Raw genomic sequence first — 24,129 nt, 5'->3', positions numbered from 1 at the left:
ATAAGTGCGAGTGTGTTAAGAGTCACGTTACCTCGCAATGTGACCAGTACGAGGCGAAGTCAGAAACAATCACCACACTGGAAATTCAACAACTCACTGTTAACAGACACAAATTACCTTAAAAACATAACAACTTTAATACAAAACACTTTCGACACAACGGACCCAAACACTAACACAGAAGACCTTTGGGAACTACTTAAATGAAGCATAAAACAACAAAAAATAATAATAGCCACTCAAAACAACAAGCAGCGCACACAACAAGAAAAACATCTGAAAAGAAAAACTCCAAACACTACAAGAAGACTCAATCGACATCGAGACAACACAACAAGAACTACAAACACTAGTAGACTATAAATACACAGGGGCACAAAAAAGATGCAGACAAAGAACCATAACAGAAGGGCCAAACAAAGCCTTCCTAACCATAGAACAGAATTTACAAAGAAAACGCAACATAGAAAAAATAACAGACACACTAGGCAACACACAAGAAGACAATACAAATATAGCTGAGGCATTCAAACAACACTTCCAAAGCATTTACACGAAAGAAAAAGCAGACGCAGAGGCACAAAATGAAACACTAAAATTTTGCAAACAACTAAAAGAAGAAGACAAAACCGCAACAGACACACTACTAACACTACACGACATAGAGAAAGCAGTCAACAGCCTTCAAAACGATAAAACATCCGGACCAGACGGCCTAACAGCGGAATTCTACAAAGCCATTCTGCCCCTTATAGGCCCTTTCCTTTTAACAATGTTTAGTAATGCACAAGAAATTGGCAAACTTCCGCATCTCTTCAGTGAGGCTTACATCACTGTGCTAGAGAAAGACAAAAACAACCCAACATTAATAAACAACTACAAACCCATCTCGCTTCTCAACACAGACTACAAAATCCTAGCCAAAACACTAGCAAACTACAACCACACCTCCACTCATTATTACACCCAAACCAACACTGCAGCACACCAGGAAGAAACATAGATACAATGAACCACCGCATACGCGACATCATAACATACGCAGACATAAAAAAAAAACACACAACTAGCGCTTCTGACCATCGATCAGGAGAAGGCATTCGATAGAGTAGACCACAACTTCCTATTCAAAATTCTTGAAAGGAACAACATAGGAGACAAAATAATAAAGTGGATTAGGCTAATGTACGCTGACCCACAGAGCAGCGTACTAGTGAACCACACCTTGTCTAACCCATTCCCTGTGGAGCGATCAGTTAGACAGGGCTGCCTTCTCTCCTCCACACTATACACATTATGTATAGAACCTCTCCTACAAAAGATTAGGGAGGACACAACAATAAAAGGCCTAGCAGTCCCGGGCGACCAAACCACCATCAAAATACAAGCATACGCAGACGACACCACTTTCCTCATAACACACACAAACAACATAACAAACATAATACAACATTTTAAAAAATACGGCCAAGCCAGTGGTTCCAAAATAAATTTAGGGAAATCCGCCATAATGGGAGTAGGCAAATGGAAACACAGAAAAGATTTCCCGAAAGCCTACAAAGCGGAAAGACCCTAAAGATATGCGGGATCACGTGAACGCCAAAACCCTGCATACCACATAGTGAAACATGGGACACACTCATCATCCAAAGAGCACAAAAGACACTAGATAAATACAAACACATAGGTATGACAATCTTTGGTAGAGCCCACATATACAACACACTAATACTCCCCAAAGTCATCTATCAAGCAACCACAACAGAACCCCCACCACAGTTCATACAAACACTAAACAAATTCACTGGCAGCTTTATTTTTAAGAACACAATAGCAAACGTAAAACATACAACACTAATACAACACAAAATTAATTATAACCAAATACACCTCACAAATGATTTTTTAAAATGATTGACACCTTTTAAGATAGTATCATACTCTCTTATAAAAAGAATTGCTTTTTTTTTTTTACATTTTTATGATCACTGAAATAGACTTGCAGTGGAACAACATGATTGTAATAACCTAATTTAGAATGTAATAACCTTATTTAGAACACTAAGGCTTTTTACACACGAATGACAAAACAGTTCATAAAGATACAGTACACACACACACAAGCTGACCTATTCTATGACTGTGCAGCTGAAAGAGTCAACCTTGCCTGGTGTTGGTAATGTAGCATTATATAATCAGTATTTATCATGGAAAATTTCCCTTAATTTTTTTTTTCACACAAAAAAGTGTAATTGTTTCTGTTGATGATAAGTGATACTTTAAATAGTAATATCTTCTTTGTTTTTGAAGACTTTTATTATGTTCTAGGAAAGTTGCAAACAACTGATTGATGGCTTTAAGCCCTACTGAACTACACAACTGCATAGCAGACATAAATGTTTTTATTGCAACTGACAGTCATATGGTTAGATTTGTAAATGTTTTATAATGTGGTTGGTTAATAGTCTTCAAAACAGAGATTTGCTACTTTGTATTTTAAGAGTCCTAATTTAGTATTTGAATGTACTAATTTGGAATAATTAATGTGATACAAAATAAACACCCATACTCATTCTTTTCACTGCAAGCAATTTTTTTTTTTCACATTATTTTGTGTATAGGGCATCTTTCATGCTTATAACAAGCTCAGTGCATTAAGATCTAATCTCTTTTAGTGGAAACATGGTGGAAAAAGGGTTTCCTTTATGCCTTTAGATGTTTAACAAACACAACTGAGCTGTAGCAAGGTTTGAAGCTCAAGCCCTTTCTATAGATAGCAAAGTGGTTTTATCCCAATCAGTTACACATCCCACTTTTTTAAACATATTATTTTTATTTTATTAATCACCCCATACAAATAAATATGCTGATAGCTGATAATGAATGTCGTTGTGTCTTTCTCTACACTCATAGATTTAGCACTTCAAATGTATGTGTGCAGACATGAAAGAATGCTGAGTGTAAAGTAGTAGTGAATGAAATGTTAATAATCAATAAAAAAAATTATTAACAAATATAAAGTTGTAGTAATATAAAAATAACTTCAAGTTTACATCCATCACCTTTTTCTAGTATCCTCGTGAAATAATATTTTGTTGATCAGCCACATAAATCAACCTTGCAATATAAAAATTTATTCTTAGGTCCACTAAATCCAAACTTGTTACACTCCATTTTGAGGTCAGAACCTCATGTATTTTAAGACTGTTTTTATTTGGTAGATGTTATGGTGTGTGTGTTTATATGGTGATGGTGGGAAGAGATTAGCGATTGGTTGTGAAGGATGCAACATAGGTGGTGTTGCCATCCTTTGGTGTTAGTTAGGAGAGACTGCTCCAGAACATGAGACTGAAAGATTGTGCTACTATAGTGAGCTAGTTTTTTTTTATAGATATTATTACTAAAGTCTACTAAATTTATTTCATTTGATCACAAGTTATTTTGTCTATATTAGAAATAAAGTTATATTTAGTTTTGTTCACAAAAGTTATTCAAGTTATTTGAAGTTTTATTAGTTAAGATATATTACTCCTACAATGGTTTAGTTGTCTACCAGCAGTATGGTGCTACCAGTCAACAACCAGTAATAACAGTAGGAACATCTTTAATTTAATATAACATTAGCATATGTAACCATGGCGCAGATGATGTAAAGGTCACTCAATTTTATGTCAGATAATTAAGGAGAGTGTTATGTGACAAGCGCAACTTCCTTTGCTTTCTTCAGCTAAATTCTAAAGTCAAGTAGACATTAGAATTTGATGAAATAAAGATCAATTCCAAAATCCTGAAATTAAAAAATCACACTCTTGGTTCACAGTAAAGTTAACCTTTCAAACTTTGCAATCTATGGGGCAGACAATGTAAAGGTCATCTGATTTTGTGGCCCACGGTTAACGAGGGTGTCATGTAACCAGCACAACAACCAAGTACCTTTACTTTTCCCAAACTAATGTCAGGTACCCATTAGAGCTGGGTAGACTATGGGGCACCCAAAAAATCCTGAAATTCAAAATCCCAGAGCTCCCTGATTTGGAAACCACTGCGCAGTTCATCTCATGTATTGGTCTAGTCATCTGAACACTCCAACATAACAATGAGAAAGAAGAAGAAGAATAAAAAATCCCAGTCTTCACAAAGATTTAAACCCAGGACCACAGGTTCAGAAGCCGAGCACTTAACCACTCAGCCACTGCGCCCCCATCAGTAATAAGTGTTTGCAGTTATTTTTTTAAAAAAAGGAATTCAATTACTTACTTCCTACAGCATCTACTTCATCAAAGACAAGCTTTTTTAGCTACAGCCATTTCGAAAAATTCTCTGATCATTCCGGCACCCTGAAAGTATTACATAAAGAAGTAAAAAGTAAAGGTACCCATTTCGGATCTTGCATATTTTGGACACAGATGATGTCTATGGCCATTGGTTAATGAGCCATGTTGCCAGCACAAAGACCAACTGTCTTTACTTCCCCAGCAAAAGTACCCATTAGAGTTTGGTATATTCAGGGGCATCTTAAAAAATCCTGATCTTCAAATCCTAATTTTCACCAGGATTGGAACTCTAGACCTGTTGCTTGTTGCCATGTGCTTTACTACTCATACTACACCCCATACAAGAATAAGCTAGTCAAAATTTAATAAATACCAACATTTTTTACAAACAAAAATAAAATAGAATTGAATGCATATCATGAAAACTGATTTGACATGGCAGTTGATTTTTGTGCTGGCCACGATACCCTCATTTATCGTGGACTACAGAAACTGATGACCTTAACATCATCTGCTCTATAGACATATGATCTGAAAAGGGAACTACTTTACTTTTTACTTTAATCTATGGGGTGTGGAGGTAAAGAGAGTGTAAAACAGACTAAGAACAGATCAACAATGTAAAATTAAGAGAGGCTGTAAAAACATATAGTTTTTTTTTTCAAGAATTCTTTCATTAAATTTTGAAAATACAGACACAATTCTGACAGTAATTAGCAGCCTTGTTTACAACATAAATAAATGTGTGACATCACAAGCAATGAAGAGTCACATCTAGAATAATGTTATATATCTGTGTATTTTCCCAATACCATCCTCTACGTTCATAGTGTAAAGTAGTCATTAAATGAATAAGACACCGGTCCCAAAAACCACTATAGGGCCCTATATAGAGCAAAAACTATTAGGAGAGCTACCAGATCTGAAAACCATTGCACAGTTCATCCTAGGTATGGGGTTACTTGTCTGAAACCTCCAACATATAAATGAGAACAGAGAAGTCATTGAATGTACAATTATAACTTTTTTTTTCACTGAAACTACCAGATGAAAAACTTAATAAAGAGTCTAGCTATGCTAAAGAAACTCAGGCTTTTCTTCCACCTGAAATACACAAAATCAACTCGAATATAAACTATAACAGATATTTTCACATTACTATCTGTAATAGACAAACATCATAATCATTGTAATAAGGACATCCCTCTGCATTTTGTTTTTCTTTGCCGCCTTTGTTCTAAACAGCTTACTTTATGAATATGGATGTGTGGCTAAATGGCATAAACCACTAGGCTACCTATTAAGGGGACTTGATTTAAAAACCCAACTTAATCTGGGTTGTGTTTGCTGAGCATCTAAAGGCAGCTCAAAAAGATCCTCCTCACACAGATCCAAAAAAAAAAAGGAAAAAAGATTAGACCATAGCCCCCTGAGCATGCAATAAACATGAACAATGTGCTACACAAAAGCAATTTTTAAAAAGTTATGACCTGCTTTCTTCATTAATGAAGTATGTATTAAGCAAAGGAAAAAAACAAACTTTATTAGAATTAGTTCAAGATAAATATTTTCTGCACTATGTAACAACTTTTTTTCTATTATTGTTGTAATGAAAAGATTTTTTAAAATTTATGTTAAAACACAAATGTATAGAACATGGGAGGACACCTGGTGTATCCAAGCAATCATTATCTTCAAGAAAATGATGTGAAAAAAAATATCAAAAGATATAAATAGAACTCCATTTAAGTTTATATACAATTCATGATAGTTTAGAACATAATATTAAAAACAATTTATTCTTTGGCATCTAGTCAGTTTTTTGTTGCTGATCTGTTCTTCTCAATTTTTCTGCACTACTAAACAAAATGTTGGTTATCCAAGATGTTACATGCGCATAATAGTGTGAAAGTGAAATGGTACAAATGTGTGTTGAAATAGGAAAGATAAGAGATGGATCAAAAAATGGAGTAATGTAAACGAGATGTAACATATTATTATTTGTTGAACAAGATTAAAATTCTATTGATGGCTCTATTTGGTGTATACTTAAGAGTCTCAGATGCTCGTAACAATAGTTTTTGATGTGATGGGGGTCTGACTGGATAACTTGTAGAACTTAGCTTTAAAGAGTTGACAGGCTACACAAAGTGAAACAAGGACTGTCTGGATAACTTGTAGAAGAAATACACTCTATAGAATGAATCAACTAGTTTATAATCTCTAATCAGGATATGTGGAGTCCCTTGGTAGCGGTCACTATAGGACATGTATCAATAATTATGTGAATGGGTAAAATCCAGAATCTAAGCCACTATAAATGAATACTTGTCCAGTACAGTGTAGCACAGGTGTAATGATTATTGTTTGTTTTTTTACATGTTTGGAATGTTCCTTCAAATTTGTAGATTATTACATCCTAGCCCAAAACTCCAGAAGTCTGGTGGGGGATGTCATTGGGCAGGGTTCAACCCTGTGACCCATCAAACTACCTTCTAGAGTGCAAACCACATGCTGGCAGGATCTTTAAAACTTTTTTTACTTTATTTAATTACTATATTAGGGATACTTTATTAAATCAGGTTAACATAATTATCTACTTTGTCAACCTTTCTTGTAATTGTCTTAGTCTATTTAGCAATCTTTAACCCTGTGTGTTTCATTAAAATGTTTCTAAGTATCATTAAAGCTATTATTAACCTCATTTAGCCAACTTTCAAATCAGCATTATATAATCATGTTTGATGAACAGCTGTGCTTTTTGTTTATAATACTATTTTCATTTTATGATAAGAAAGTGAAGAAAAGAAAGGCCTTTAAAACTCACTAATTTTAAAGCATATATTTTACAGTGGTTTTTTTTTATAAACATTAAAATTAATTATTTCATTCTGGTATTTTTCTATCACATTCATAAAATTACATAGTTTTTTTAATACAATCAAACATCCACATGTACAAACTAGAGATGGGAATCGAACCTAACTTTTAAAGTTCTGGTTCCATTCTGTCAGATGTAAGTTTGGGTTCGGTTCGGTATGATGATAAGGATAGTTCAGATTGGTTCAGTCAGGTCTAAAGTTCGGGTTCGGTTTGATGTTATGAAATTAGGTAATAGTAAAATTAGGTACATGTAATGATGTTTAATTAAATTAATGATTAGATAAAACAGCTATGTGAAACCTTATTCAGCCAGTGGGCCTTTTTAATTTCCAACACTCATTTCGCGGGCCAAATAACAGAAAAGATTTTAAAAAAACATCAAATAAAAATAAAGCACTTTTATTATAAACCTGTGGACATAGTTTAAAAAATGTTCCCTTTCAGACCTTATGATCTATAGGGCAGATGTTGTAAAGGTCATCTATTTCTGTGGTCAACGGTTATCGAGGGTGTTATGTAACCATCACAATGACCAACCGCCTTTACTTTTCCCAAACTAATGTCAGGTACCCAATAGAGCTTGGTGAACTCAGAGACTACCACCTTAAGATGCAGGATTCAAACCTGGGACCCCCTTGGATCGCAAGTCAAGCTCTTTACCACCTAGTCACAGCACCTCCCACATGAATATAATATTTACACTTATTCATGGGATGTAGGATGTTTATCCAAAACCAACTTTTAAATATCACACTGTATTGATGAGACGCCAAGATGAAGCAGTATGGTAATAGCAAAATTAGGTATATGTAATAATGTTTAATTCAGTTAATAATTAGATAAAACAATCTTCTGATTTCTAGATGTTTCTTAGCAATTTTTTTCTTTGTGGCTCAAACTAAGAATGCTGCAATATTTGTTGTTGTTTTTTTATATGATAATGCTGTTAATGTTGTGTTCTTTAAAAAAAGCTACAAACATTTATATACCAATAAAAAATATTGACTTATTTTCATACTCAATAAAAAGACAAAGATCTGTCCACTTTTCTTGGTAGTTTCTACATTCTGAGTCTACTTTTAGTTTCTTCGATTCTCCCATTTCATTAAAGCACAAATGTTAAATGTTACAGTACATTGGCTGTGAATCAAAAGAAGACAACCCAAAATGATCCAGCTGAGTTATCCAAAAATTAAAAATAACTGTCCAATCCTCTCACTGATACTAAGTTTTTATCTTTTCTTACTAAAAAATATTGCAAAAATCTTTGATTCAGTTCGGTGAAGGTAAGGACAGTTGGTTAAGTTCAGTTCAGACCGATCAGTCTTAAAGTTCGGGTTCAGTTCAGTTGTAAGTGAGGTTTGAGTTCAATTTGTTTGGTTCAGGTTCGATTCATTTCCCATCTCTAGTACAAGCACATGTAACATCATTAAAAGATATTGTTAAATAGATAATTAAAAAAATAATATATTAAATACAAATCATAAGGGATGGGTATTATTATTTTTAGATTTAATACTCTTGTTTTTAAAGGAGTAAACATTCTTATTTATAGATATCTTAAATATTTCTTGACAGTTGAGATATATATATATTCATTATTAAATTATGAGTGAGTCTGTTGTAAATATATAAATTGATTTTCTATAGTTAGAATGTTTTGTTTGGTGTAATGCACAAATTGTAAGACTAATCTCCTTATGGATAATAAAGATTATTATTATTAATATCTTTAAAAAATAATATGTAAATGTTTAAATATATGCTAAATTATGAATGGCACTATTTAAATTTTGAATGTTAGAACACATAAAAGAAAAAATTTAAAAAATCAAGTTGAACAAAGACTATAGAACCCATGAAAGTTGTAAAAGTGTTAAAGTACTTGCATCATAGTGACCTGCTGGGAAGATGTAGAGCAATGTAGATTCAATATTTGTTTCTGTCTGTTTGTTTGTTTTATATGTTTTGGATGTTCCTTCACAGTTGAAGATAGTTTACTTCCTAGTTCAAACCTCCTGCAGGACAATGGGGGATGGGACTGGGCAGGGTTTGAACGAAAGACCTTCAATAAATCAAAATAACAGTCCAGCATGCAAACAGCACGACCAGGCAGCCATCCAACTGTCAACTCTGTGCAGACCAAAAAGCAACTTGTTATAAACAAGAGACTCATTATTAAAACAACACACAATTTCTAATTGAAGAATAAAAAGAAAATTAAAAATAATACATAAAACACTGAACCATTATTTATTTACAAATAGAAAAACAAAACCTAATTAAATACTCAGAAAGACATATTCTTGGACAAATTCATTGCCTAGTGCCATTATAGATTGGAAGGTGATGTTTTGTTATTAATGCTTTTAACAAAATCAAACAAAAGTTGTAGAATAATCTGTTTAAGCTGTTGGTGGATGTGACTAAAAATATGAACCTTAGACTTAAACCAGACGTATCGATTGGCAAGGAAACTTGAGAAAATGCCAAAAGTATAGAGTGATTAGTCTGATCAGTCACCCAAGTAAGATAATGCTAAGAATAATTCTCACTAGACTCAATAAAAATCTGGAGAGGTCCTTTCTGAAGAATAGGCAGGCTTCAAAGCAGGTAAAAGGACTGTTGAACATATATTTTACATGATCTTACTTTGATCTACTTCTTTGACTACTCATTAGACATAAGTTGATACATTAATAATAACAATGGCAGCATATGATAAAATCTTAGAGCTTGTGAAAGTGATGGAACTAGAAGGTGATAAAAATAGACAATTTATAGAAAGGGAATTAGCAAAGGCAGAACAAGAAAAAAGGGAGGAAAGAGATAGGGCTGAAAAGGATAAAGATAGGGAAGAAAGAGCTGCAGAAAGAGCTCATCAGAAAGAACTAAAAGAACTAGAGACTAAACAAAAAGAGTTAGAGGCAAAATAAAAAAAAAGTCAGGACAAAGTAGAGTTGGCTAAATTAGAAGCAGCAAAAATCAACCCCAACATTATGACCCAGCAAACCAGTAACAAACCATTTATCTCCAAATGTCATAAATTTAACATTAAGGAGGAAACATTAGAAAATTACCTAGTTCAGTTTGAACATATCTCATCTACTTACAATCTAAACAATGAGGATATGGCAAAACATCTGCTAGCAAATTTATCAGGAGAACCCCTAAACATAATAAGCACACTCACAACTGAACAAAAGAAAGATTACATAGCTGTTAAAACTAGACTCTTGGAACATTTCGGGAAAAGCGAAGACTATTATAGAAAACTCTTTAAAAAGATTAAACTAAACAAGGATGGAGACTTCAACAGAATAATTTTTGACATGAAGGCAAATATGCTTAAATGGTTAGAGCTAGCTAAATGTGATATAAAAGATCCTAATCAAATTTTAGACATGATCCTAATTGACAATGTACTATCTAATGTCACAGATTTAGTGTTCACTTTTCTTAAAGAAAAGAAAGTAAAGACAGAAACTGATCTCATTACTAATTTAAACCTTTTTAAAGATAGCCATCCTGGGCACACTATGGACAAAAGAGAGCTACATCAATTGGCCGCCACAGTTAATACAGCTAATAATAGCAATAGTAATGATAGATTTAAATTTTCTAATCCAAAAACTTGCTTTAATTGTGGGAAGAAGGGCCATGTTAAAAGCCAATGCAGACAAACTAGCACTAGCAACTTCAGATATAGAAGTTACACCAATTACCACAACCCTAGCAACTACAATCAAAATAATTACAACAATCATAGTAACTATAGCAACCAATATAGAAACTACAGATCCAACCAGAGTGCAAGCCCCAGAGAAAGAAGGAGCCTTAGGAATAACAACTCCTATTACAATAACTATAATACTAATAGACAATCAAGGAGGGACACATACAACCATCAGTCCAACTACAACAACTATCAAAACAGGAATAGAAATAGAGGCAATACCAATAACAATACACAAAGAGAAGAGAATGTAGCCTACTTACAAACAGACATGTCTAAGGTAAATGTTTTTCCCTCATATGTAAACTCAGTAGAAATTAAAGCAGTGAGAGATACTGGTGCAACAACATCAATAGTAAGATCCAATCTAGTCAAACCAGAACAATATTTAGAAGAAACTGTTAAGGTCATTTATGCCAACATACAAAAATTTGATATATGTAAAACCGCCAAGGTCTGGATTGAATCTCCCTGGATCACAGGCGAGATAAAAGTAGTAGTAATGGATACACCCGCCCAAGACCTCATAATAGGGAACTCACATGGTGTCAAAGACTTAACAATAACTCAGCTAGATTCATGGATAAAAAACAGACAAAGAAATTGGTATCTAGACCAACATCATATATCAGCTGTTCAAACTAGATCACACAAAAATATAGTGCCAGAAATTGAATTACCAAATACTTTGTTCAATGAAATAGGAACCACCAGACAAGAATTAATCAAAATGCAAAACAGTGACCCTATAATACAAGATTTGTTAAATAAAGACTATAACAAAATAAATTTAAACAACCATCATCTTTTAGCCAACAACCTAGCCATTAGATGTAACAGAAACAAAGATAGCACAAGAATTCAAATTATAATTCTAGAAAGTCTACAACCCAAAATATTGAAAATGGCCCATGATGACCCAACAGCAGGCCACTTTGGAAAAAAGAAAACTTATGCTAAAATCTCACAAAAATTCTTTTGGCCTAAGATGAAGACTCAAATTAAAGACTATATAGATTCCTGTGCAGAATGTACTAAACAAAAACTCATACTCAAGACTCAAGGCACCTCTACAAAAATCAGATAAAGCCCATTGTTTCTGGGACAAGATAGCCATTGATATTATGGGCCCATTAAATACAAGTACCAAGGGAAATAAATATATATTAGGGATCATAGACATAGCAACCAGGTGGGCAGAAGCTTTTCCTCTTAGGGATATCAGGGCCGAAGATATATGCACCTCACTAAGAACAATATTCCTAAAGTTCGGATTCCCAAACAAAATCTTATCAGATAATGCATCTAACTTTAGATCAAACTTAAATAAACCTTTCGGAGCTATGACTAACATAAAACTAGTGCATAGTACAGTTTATTCACCACAGTCAAACGGTGTAATTGAGAGATGGAACAAAACAATCAAAGAGATAATCTATAAATTAGAAACAGAAGCAATGAATACTTGGAATCAGACTTTAAATTATGCTATCTTTGCTTACAACACTACTACTCATGAAACAACAAAATTCAGTCCATATGAATTAGTTTTTGATAGAAAACCTAAAGGACCACTAGAACTATGGGCTGATAATATGTTAGAGCTAGAGAACTATGAAGAATACCATCCATGGATAACACAAACAAAACAAAATTTAAGACAGGGAATAAAATTAGCTGATATAAACATGGATAAAAACTTAAAGAGACATAGAGATATAAAAAATAAGAACAGAAAATTAAGGACATTGAACATAGGAGACCAAGTGTTTGTAAAAATAGAAAATAAGTATAGTAAAAACAAAAATGAAGGCCCATATGACATAGTAAGAAAATAAATACCAAAGTGTACAAAGTAGACAGAAATGGCAAGGAATGTAAGCTGAGCATAGATAAATTAGTAAAATTTCCCAAAAGAAAAGTTGAAGAGATAGAAGTTATTGATAGGGATACAGATTCAATAGTAACTATGCAAGAATATGCTGCAAATACTATATCCATTCATACTACCACCCAAGACTCCAGTAATGATAGAACTAATATAGATAACTTGATAGAAAAATACAATGATGTCATTACACTGAAACTAAGCTGCACTGATCTAATTCAGCATTCAATACATTTAAATAAGACACTACCATCTAAAACAAAGGCATATAACATCCCAAAGGCCTATGAGGAATTAGTAAAAGTAGAACTAAAGAAATTACTAAGTGAAAACAAGATAGAAAAATCAGATGTTTGTTCTTACGCATCACCTATGGTGATTGTCAAAAAAAAAGATAACAGTGTGAGAATCTGTTGTGACTATAGAGAGCTAAACAATTGTACTATCATAGATCCTGAACATCTACCTGATACAGAAACTATAATTAATATGCTAAGCAGAGCCTCACTATTTACCACCATGGATCTAAATAGAGGATTCTGGCAAATAAAAATGGAAGAAAAGTCTAAACAATATACTGCTTTCAAATGTATACTACCCGGGTTTGAAGGGATATATGTATGGAATGTCATGCCATTTGGATTAGTTAATAGCACAGCCACATTTCAAAAATGTATGAGCAAACTATTAGCAGGCATTGACAATGTAATCTCATATGTTGATGACATTTGTGTTTTCACTAAATCAGAAAAGGAACATCTAGACACACTAGAACAAATATTTGCTAGTTTAAAACAACATAGAATGACAATTGCTCCCAATAAATTAAATCTTGTAAAGAATGAAATTCAATTTTTAGGCTACAACATCACTAACAGTAAAATAACTCCTACCAAAGCAAACATCTGTAAAATAAGAAATATTAAGGAACCTAAAACAAAAAAGGATGTCAGAGCACTATTAGGCTTGTGCAACTTTTATAGAAAATTCATACCCAACTATGCCCAACTAATTCAGCCCTTAGTAGAATTCACTAAGAAGAAACACTCAAATATAATAAACTTAGATGATAGCAGCAGAGAGGCACTAACTAGACTAAAGGATAAGTTTAATGAGAAATTAGAGTTAGGGAGTATTGATCCTATCTCACAACTCCTACTGTACACTGATGCATCCAATAATGGTATAGGAGCATGCCTACTGCAACAGAAAGAGTCAGATCTAAAACCCATAGTCCATATAAGTAGAACATTATCTAAAGCAGAAAGAAAATATTCAATTATAGAAAAAGAACTATTAGCTATAGTATGGAGCATAGTCAAACTAAAACACTATTTGCTAGGAAGATTCTTTACAATTAAATGTGACCATAAACCACTGTTAGCACTTAAAAGAAAAGAACTAAAGAATAATAGGATAAATAGGTGGTCATTAATTTTGTCTGATTACAAGTTTGACCTACAAAGTATACCTGGTCATGAAAATATATTAGCTGATTTTTTATCAAGGCAGGTAGATCATGAAACAGATACAAATGAGGACAATGATATTGTACATATCAGTCAAAGTATTTTAACTGAGTAACCTCACAATATAATCATAAGAAACCTGACATTTTTTCAATCAGGTCAACCTGACATTTTTCTTGCTATGATGTAACTAGGTCATGACATATTTTTGTTACACTTATTTGTACCATTTTATTGGGTCATGATGACACTTTTTTTTTTGGAAGTTAAACAATATATTTGTCAACTATATGCAACTATTCATAGTTGAAATGAATAACATGACATCTATAATTATGTATGATTAACCAATAAGTATGGAAGTGATTAACTAGATCAAGCTTGACATAATCAATTAAGCATGCAGCAACTGATGAGAGAGCTCAACAGAGATAAAAACATTATTGATGTTATCAAAGCCCTACATCAAAATGGGACAAAATAGGACATCCATAGAAGTGTAGCAAGGATGCATTCTCTTTCCAGCTCTTTTTTCTTGACCATATTATGAGGGAAATGCTAGAAGGATTTACTCCTAGCTTGACCATAAATGAGCAGCCTATTTCCAATCTCAGGTTTGCAGATAATATACACCTCATTGGAGAAAATGCAGACCAGGTACAAGATCTTACCACAAAACTAGATGCTGCAGCTACAACAGTTGGCAAGGAAATCAGTGCTGAAAAGAGCAAAATATTAGTTTGTGATGTAGATAGTAAGAGATGTTGCATACAATAGAATGGCCAAACATTAGAAGTTGACTCGTTTAAATACTTAGGGTCTGGAACAATAAAATCAGCTTCCTAGTAAAATTAAAACTGTATTCTTCACTAGTAATCTCTGTGCTTATACATGGTTGTGAAAGTTGGACACTGAATGCTGAGGCTTTAAGAAGAATTCAAGCATTTGAGAGTAAATGCTACAGAAAATTACTGGGTATCAGATATGAGGAAAAAAAGACAAACGGGTTTGTACATTAGCAAGTCAACACTCTGGCTGGCAAGAAGGAAGAGCTCCGCAATACTGTGAAAAGACGAAAGCTGATCTGGTTTGGTCATACTGTAAGACATGACTCACTATCAAAAGTCATTCTTTAAGGTACATTGGAGAAAGGGTCATCCAATGAATAGGTAACTAGATAACATGGAATGGACCAGCCTTTCTCTTAAAATCCTGCTTAGAACAGCTGTTGATCAAGAAAAGTGGAGGAAATTGGTTAGTGAAACTGTCACAGCATCCCAATGGCAAAAGTCAAGGGACAGGGTGATGATGAGATAAATGATTTTCTTGCTAGATCAGTGATATTTAATTATATAAAATTATAGGCAATTTCTTTACAAGGTATGCAGTAAAGTTCCCCTTTCAGACCTTGTGGTCTATAGGGCAGATGATGTAAAGGTCATCTGTTTCTGTGGCCTACAGTTAACAAGGGTGTCATGTGGCCAGCACAATGACCAACCACCTTTACTTTTCCCTAACTTATGTCAGGTACCCATTAGAGCTGGGTGGACTCAGAGACGTCTGAAGATCCCGAAATTAAAAATCCCAGTCTTCACCAGGATTCGAACTCCGGTCCTGGGTTCAGAAGTCAAGCGCTTTACCGCTCAGCCACCACGCCTCCAAGATATGCAAACACTGGAAATATTTTATCACATTTGAATATTTTATCACATTTGAAAGAATTCAGATTTTAATCTTTCAGACCATTCTTGGCCGAGTCAGCAATGAATGCTTTGGCATCCTCAATACCTCAATAATCACTAATAACAAAAATATTTAAGATTTTTTTTCAGACATAATCCTAATTAGTCATTTGAACTTGTTTGTAATTAAGAAGCTGGGCTAATGAGTCTGCTGAATAGATAAACTCCCTAGCTATTGCATTCTGGGTTGTCTTGATGGTCTTGGGCTCATACCCTCCCTGTTGCCGTTTCCCATCATCCTGCCATAGGTTTAAAAGGGGTAGTAAGTAGATTATAATCCTCAGCTCTGAAAGAGCATCTCAAAATTTAAACAATCAATTTGATTCTCTTTGTCCTGCTAAGAAAGATATTATGCTCAACCACCAATTCTGACAATGTAACCTTTGCCCTTCTCACTTTCATCTCAAAAGAACTCTCTCCTGAATATAGTGGCTTAAAAAAATCTAGAATGTAAATCTAGTCCTAGACACTATGCTATTAGAGCATGGAATGGGTTGTCTGAGCTAGCCAGGAAAACCAGTGACTTGGGAGAATTTAAGTCAATGGTTAATATGCATGACTGAATGAATGGCTCGTAGGATGTAATCATCTTCTTTTCTGAAGTAACATCAGTATTATATAAGATATATAAATGCAGTTTCATTACCAGTTGTTCGGTTTCAGTCTATAGGCTTTTTAAATGTATTTTAAAAATCAAAAGCAACAGTACTGTCCTGAATGTGAAATACTAGCTCAGCCAATTTTGCCCCTATTTTATTTTAGATTCTGTAAAGAATAATAAAGCACATCAATAAATCTCTTTGTAAGATGACAGGAATAGCTGCTTTTAAGTACACCTAACTCTATGTCTAATAGGTCTAGATTCCTAGAGCCACTACTAGAAACTATTATAGTAGTAGCCTAGTGCTACTACACCTAGTCAGTAGTTTCTATAGTAATGGACATAATCATCTTTTTTTAAGTAACATCTGTATATATAAAATTGATTTAGCTCTAGAATAATTTTATATCTAAGTCTAGTACACACCTAGTTGACCTAGTCAGATCTGGAATCTAGACTAGACTATAAGTATAAAGTATTAGTATAATAGTTCTAAAAATAGATCTAGATCTGGATTTATTTTATTTTTTAGATCCTAGTTCTAGATCTAGACTAGATCTAGTTCCAAATCAAGTTACATAAACTGAGTGAGGTTGAGATCGTAAAACGCATTATGATCTCAATGTCAATATAATCAATATAAATTTATAAAATATATAGATTTAGATTTAGCTAGACTTAGTCTAGCAAGACTGTATAAAAGTGACGGTAGTCCAATGAAGTCCAATGGTTATTTAAAAAACAGACAAAGATTCTTCTGTTCCCCTGGCAATCTAATCATTGAATAGAATTTAATCGATCTATCTGATTACTGAATGATTGTGATACTCACTGATACTACTGTTACTTGATTATTATGAACGAATAGTAACAAGACTCTGGATATAACAGGAACTTGAGGAACGTATAAGACTTGAAATCAGCTGTTTAATCTAACGCCATACTGTTTGACAACCACAGTTACAAGGGATGTTACTCCCAAATACAGATTGGTGCAACCTATATAAAACACACATCAACATCCTTCCCTTTCTATAGCTAACAAAATACATATCAGAAATATTTGCAATTAAAATAACAAACATTAATAACTCATTTTATAAATATTATAACAACTAAAAATAAAAATAAATTTCAATTGAGAGTGTGACACATATAGAATAAATATTTTAACATGCATATTAATATTGTCATAAAAATTCTTAGTACATATCATAATCCCTATGCCACACAGGTCTATTTGTTTCTCGAGTGCTAGTTCTTGCTGGCATATTTCTATCGCAATTATTGTCTGGTACATGAGAAACTACTCCAGACTGTGCTGCATGTTGAGAACAGTTATCAGCAAAATCTGGCCTTTCATTATCTTCATCATCATCATCCAAGACATTCCCATCATAGACATCAGTGTCTTTCAAAATACTTTTCCTTTGCCTAATATGAAATATGTTGCGTATGTAGAATCCTCCATTATCCTCCTTGATCTTATAAGATCTTGGAGATGGTTGTTCCCTGATTATTCCAGGATACCACCCAGTTTGACCTGGGTTTTGGTAATAAATAGTTTGCCCTAGATGGAGTTTTGTTAAATCCCGAGCTTGCTTATCATATTGTCTTTTTACTTGCTGTTTATAATTCTCTTTCTTCTCAGCTACAACATGTTCACTTAAACACTTTGAAGTGCTGGGAATGTCCGAGGACTTCTTTTGAGACACATTTCAGCTGGGCTAAATCCAGTACATTGCCGAGGTATATTTCTGAGTTCCAGTAAAGCTTCATATGGATCATCACCATTATGTTTAGTTTTCTTATCTTATCTTATATAATACAGACGTTACTTCAAAAAAGAAGATGATTACGTCCTACGCGTAATGCATTTAGTCATGCATATTAACCAATGACTTAAATTCTGCCAAGTCACCGGTTTTCCTGGCTAGCTCAGGCAACCCATTCCATGCTCTAATAGCACTGGGAAAGAAGAAGTATTTGTATTTTTCAGTATTAAATTCTTCATTATCTTTACAGCAGCTTCCGCCTTCCCATTTGATCTCGGATAACCAGGATCTGATCTGATGTGATTGATGTTCCATCGCCTTGTGAATCTCAAAAACTCATTTGAACTAAATTGTGGACCCCCATCTGTTATTAACATTTTTGGAGCACCAAAACGAGCAAATTGTCCTTTCAATTTTCTAATCACATCTTGTGATGTTGTTGTTGAAAGATTATGGTGGCAGCGGTAACAAGTGTAAGTGGAGAAATATTCCAGAAGAAGTTAACAGAAGCATTGTTAGGATTCGAAGGATGCATTAATGTGGCTGATGATATCGTGATTGTGGGATGTGGTCAGTCCAAAGAAGAAGCAGAAAAAGATCACTCTGACAAACTGAAGAGATTAAGAGAGATGCAAAGAGAAATGCATTAAATTAAATGAAACAAAAACAGTAGAGAAACAAGACCAGATAAGTTTCAAGGGACAATGCATTAGTGCACAAGGCATAAAGCCTGACACAAAGAAGATCAAAGCTATTCTGGAAATGAAGAAACCAGAAAATTGCCAGGAAGCAAGAAAATTATGTGGAATGGTGCAGTATTTGTCAAAATTTTTGAACAATCTAACCAAGTGTCTCAACCATTAAGAGAACTAACAAAGAAAGATTGCAATTTTAGATGGACTGAAAAATGTGAAGAGTCATTCAATAAGATAAAAACAATGATTACAAATACTCCAGTCCTTATATTCTACAACCCTGACAAGAAACTTGAAATACAAGTGGACAGTAGTCAACATGGACTTGGAGCTGTACTAATGCAAGAAGGACAACCAATAGAATTTGCCTCTAGAGCATTGAAACCAACTGAAAAATGGTGGGCTCAGATTGAAAAAGAACTATTTGCCGTAGTTTTTGGGCTAGAAAGATTTAATCAATATACATTTGGAAGACATGTCATAATAATAAATTATCATAAGCCACTTGCAAACATCTTAAGGAAGCCTCTAAACCAGGCTCCAAGAAGATTACAAAACTTGATGTAGAGGAGCAATCGTTATGATTTCTCATTTCAGTGGGTAGAAGGAAACCACTGAAATGCTGACACATTATCACGACTGTGCAATCAAGAGGAGAAGCAAGATGAAGTTTTTAACATATGCCAGACACAAGTTGTGGACATACCGGATCCGTTATTAGAAAGAATAAAACAAGAAACAGACTTAGATGACACATTAAGTAAATTATCATGAATGGATGGACTCAAAGAAAACAAGATTTAAAAGAAAACAAGATTTAGACAAAAGGGTAAAACCATATTTTTATTTTGCTGATACTTTAGGACTTAGTAATGGAGTAATTTTGAAAGGAGAAAGGGTAGTCATACCTTTCAGTATGCGTCAAGAAATGAAGAAAAACCTGCACACAGCACACATTGCATATGATGGAATGATGAGGAGGGCCCGACAGACGATGTTCTGGCCAGGCATGGCTGATGAAATAAAGCAGATGGCAGAGACATGCACTGTTTGTCAAGAAAGAATACCTATGAACCAGAGAGAAACACTTATACATTTATACAGGATGGCTGCCTGGTCGTGCGGTTTGTGCGCTGGACTGTCGTTCGGATTTATCGACTGTCGAGGGTTCAAACCCTGCCCGCTCCCATCCCCCGTCGTCCTGCGGGAGGTTTGGACTAGGAAGTAAATTATCTTCAACTCTGAAGGAACATCCGAAACATGTATATACATGTTCTAGTTCAAAGATCTAAATTAAAATATTATCTAAGACTAATTAATATCTTGTATTGTTTGAGTGAAACTAGCCGCTTACTAGCGTGAACCGTTTAGAACGTATATTTTATTTCTATAGATCTAGTTATAATGTAACTTTTATGCACAAATAGTAAGACAAATCTCTAAATAGATAATATGGATAACAAGAATTATTATTGTAGTTAGGAGCGCATTTCACACTCACACGTAAAAAAAATAATTAAAATTACAGTTCCCATTTGATTTTTTATAATGCTTGATCTCTAAATTAAACCATCTATAATTAGTGTTGCTCCACAGACCTATTTTATTTGTCTAGAGTGGAAACGGTCCGATTTCGTAACAGAGCTTTATGTAATCGTTACGTAATTTTTTTTTCAAGTTGTAGGCCAAAGGAATTCGCACTATGAATCTTGGAAATTGTTATTCTGTCTCAGAAAAGTAATGATTTTCTGTTTTCAAAGTTTATCTTATCTTCTTATCTAATACAGACGTTACTTCAAAAAAGAAGATGCTACAGAAAGATCTTCAGCATCACTTACCTTATCTTATGTTATATGATACAGACGTTACTTCAGAAAAAAAGATGATTACGTCCAACGCGTCATGCATTCAGTCATGCATATTAACCAATGACTTAAATACTACCAAGTCACTGGTTTTCATGGCTAGCTCAGGCAACCCATTCCATGCTCTAATAGCACTAGGGAAGAAGGCGTATTTGTACAAATTTGTCCTAGTATATAGAACGAGGGGATTTTAAATAGTAATAATCCAATAATATTAGGGCAATAGATAGCTATCATTCTATGTGATTCTAGATCTAGCCTCAATCTCTTTGATTAAGATGAGTTGCTACCTGCATTTCAAATAGAAAATTAATCTTAAAAATTGCATTCCCATAAAAATAATTTATATAAGGCCTATATAAGTCAAGCCTTTTATTATTATATTTTATATAGGTTAGGTTTGTGTAGTTTTTAGAGCAGGGGTCTCAAACACGTATTTTGTGTGGCCCGCGACCACGTCCGCGAATAAAAAAAAAAGATAAATTTACAATTACCACATATAAGCCGTGAAATGATTTACAACTGCACAAAGTAAATGTGGTGTTACTGTCGCCCACCGACCGCTTTCAGCTGGGTGATTGGTGGCCTGATTCTTACCGCTGGCCGATAGCGGCTAGAATCTGGCCACCATTATATCACTGCTCCGACCGAAACAGGAGAAAGAAAGGGAGATGGGGAGGGATGTGTCAAGATTCTGTGAAAGCAAGCTTTGTTGTTAGCGAGATGATAGCAAAGGCATCACGACCATTCACTGAAGGCCAGTTTATAAAAGAGTGTATGCTACAGGCGTGTGTAATTATCTGCCCCGAGAAAAAGAAGCCCTTCGAAGGCATAAGTTTGTCTGCGAACACAGTTGCAAGCAGGATCACCGAGTCAGCGACAAATGTTCAACAGTAACTGATTGCCGCTGCAAAAGACTTTGTAGCATATTCCATTGCACTGGACGAGTCTACTGGTGTAACAGACACCGCATACTGTGCTGTATTTATTCGTGGGGTCGACGAAAACTTGAACATTGTTGAAGAGCTATTGGACTTACTACCCATAAAAGGAAAGACGACTGGACGCGACGTGTTTCAAGATTTGGAAGCTTGTATTGACAGGTGTGTGGGCTACCGTGGGAAAAACTTATTGCAGTAGCTACGGATGGTGCACCAGCAATGTGTTCAGAGAAGGTTGGTTTTGTTGGATTAATGGTAGAGAAACGGAATCAGCTCAGCTTGGCGGGACCTTTTGCAGCCATACATTGCATTCTTCACCAAGAAGTACTCTGTGGCAAAAGTCTACAAATGAAGAACGTGATGAATGTTGTCGTAAAGACGGCGAACTTCATACGTGCACGGGGTCTCAACCACAGACAGTTTGTGTCATGTCTAGCTGATTTGGAAACAGAATACGAAGAGTTGCTGTATCATACGGAAGTTGGTTGAGTAGTGGAAAAGTGCTGCAGAGATTTTTTAAAGGTAAAACTTTACATCGAAGGACCCTTTCGAAGAATGTTACGCAAGTGGCAGCACCGCGCTGTTTATCGCTACGGTAATCAGGTCACAAGGTCACTACCGGCTAGACGGTGTCGGTAGTAATATGTAGGCCTAATAGTTCGTGATAGATCTAGTCATTCGCTAATGGTATGAAAACTCTGGATCTATATTATGTAATTAAAAAAAATATTTAAAAGGTTATAAAAAATAAATAATGAGAATGAATTAATCTTTATTTTTTTAATTTTTTTTTTGTTTGTTTGTGTCACAAATGTATGGTACCGTTATCATATATATGTACGGGTTATAGGCCTATATTTATATATTTTTGCTGACACTATTTTTTTTTCATTTGTAATGTTTTACAGACCTAAATTATTATTTTTTAATTTATTGATTTAATGTAATTTTACTTTAAAATTAAAGTAAACCTTAGTCTATGAAGTAAACCAATCATACTGGGTTTCGTATATGTGCAACATATTCTTTATTTTATTTTCAAATTAAATTAAACTTAATGGGTTTCCTTATAAGTACAGATATTTATCTGAAATCCACGCATTTTCAATAACAGTAGCTAGATGGGTATACCGCTAGATGTTTATGAAGAGTAGTGTGTAGCCTAACATATGCTCGCCCCTCCTCCTTTCACATTCTGGACTTGGAACCAGACAACGGAGGAGTTACCGGCATTTTAACTAAAATGTAACTGTTTTTTTTTTATTTTTTAAAGCCGGTAGAGGAGACATGTGCTATACAATACAAAGGCTCAGTGCTGATGTAAATGAAATAAGTTGCAGTTGCATTTAAACCGTATAAACGAATATAGATATAAAAAAAAGAGAAAAAAGCTAAGCCTAAACTAGAAGATGTTCAAATACAAGAATATTTGTGATTCAGTTCTAACGTGTGACCATGATGTCCACTTTTGTCTTCGGTATTAATTTGGGATAGACATAGTTTCGAGCTACATCATTAATTGTATGTATGAAGAATGATATATTTAAACTATAGCGACTACTTTTATGTCCACATAGACTTCGCAAATGTCATAATTAAATTAAATACTTATTTCAGCTACACTAGAGTGAGACTAGAAGCAACTCTAAGGCTTTTACATAAAACCAGTGAAGTGAATTGATATCAACTGTATTAATAGATAATGATACCATATGTCTCCCCATTTTCTACACTGATGTTTAAGTGAAATACAGCTAGGTACCAATTTATGATCAAAGAAATATTTAGAAATATATAGAGACAAAGTCAAGTGACGTAAGTTTTAACTTCTAATGTAATAAAGTAAGCATTAAGTGAATAGGAAACTATGAAAAAAATAATCAGTTGGGAAAGTGAGAAGCAGATAAGCTAACGGAATAATCTATTATATCATGAAATGAAACTATATGAGACAACTAAAGAATTGAAAAGATTGAAACTCACACTGGGTTTTGTATCCGAATCAATCAGAAATAAAAAAAAGGAAAGCGACGATGCGATGTTCACTGTTGGATAGCTTGATAATAAACTGCCCTAACTAAAACGTGGACACGTGACTTAAGACAAACAAACCAATCATGCAAATCTGTCGTGGGTTATCCAAATGTGTGTGATTTGACCATTTAAGTGAGGGTTACATGAAAAAACAGCGGGGGGGGGGGTGATAGGAAGGGATGGGTGGATGTTGCCAGTCTAGCATGTGGCCAGAGAGTTACGCAAC

General features: G+C 34.2%; 1 long non-coding RNA gene across 1 annotated transcript in view; it reads right to left on the bottom strand.

The window, feature by feature from the left end:
* Positions 1–5,791: 5,791 nt before the first annotated feature.
* The window catches only part of LOC129924987 (uncharacterized), a 64,335-nt gene continuing 45,997 nt past the window's right edge, over positions 5,792–24,129 (bottom strand). Inside the window, exon 2 of the long non-coding RNA XR_008776861.1 lies at positions 5,792–9,290. This is a non-coding gene — a long non-coding RNA (uncharacterized LOC129924987). The remainder of the gene's footprint in view (positions 9,291–24,129) is intronic.

This window comes from Biomphalaria glabrata, chromosome 3 (genome assembly GCF_947242115.1).
Source record: "Biomphalaria glabrata chromosome 3, xgBioGlab47.1, whole genome shotgun sequence".
NCBI classification, from domain to species: Eukaryota; Metazoa; Mollusca; class Gastropoda; family Planorbidae; genus Biomphalaria; species Biomphalaria glabrata.
This window is presented reverse-complemented; position numbering and strand designations above follow the sequence as displayed.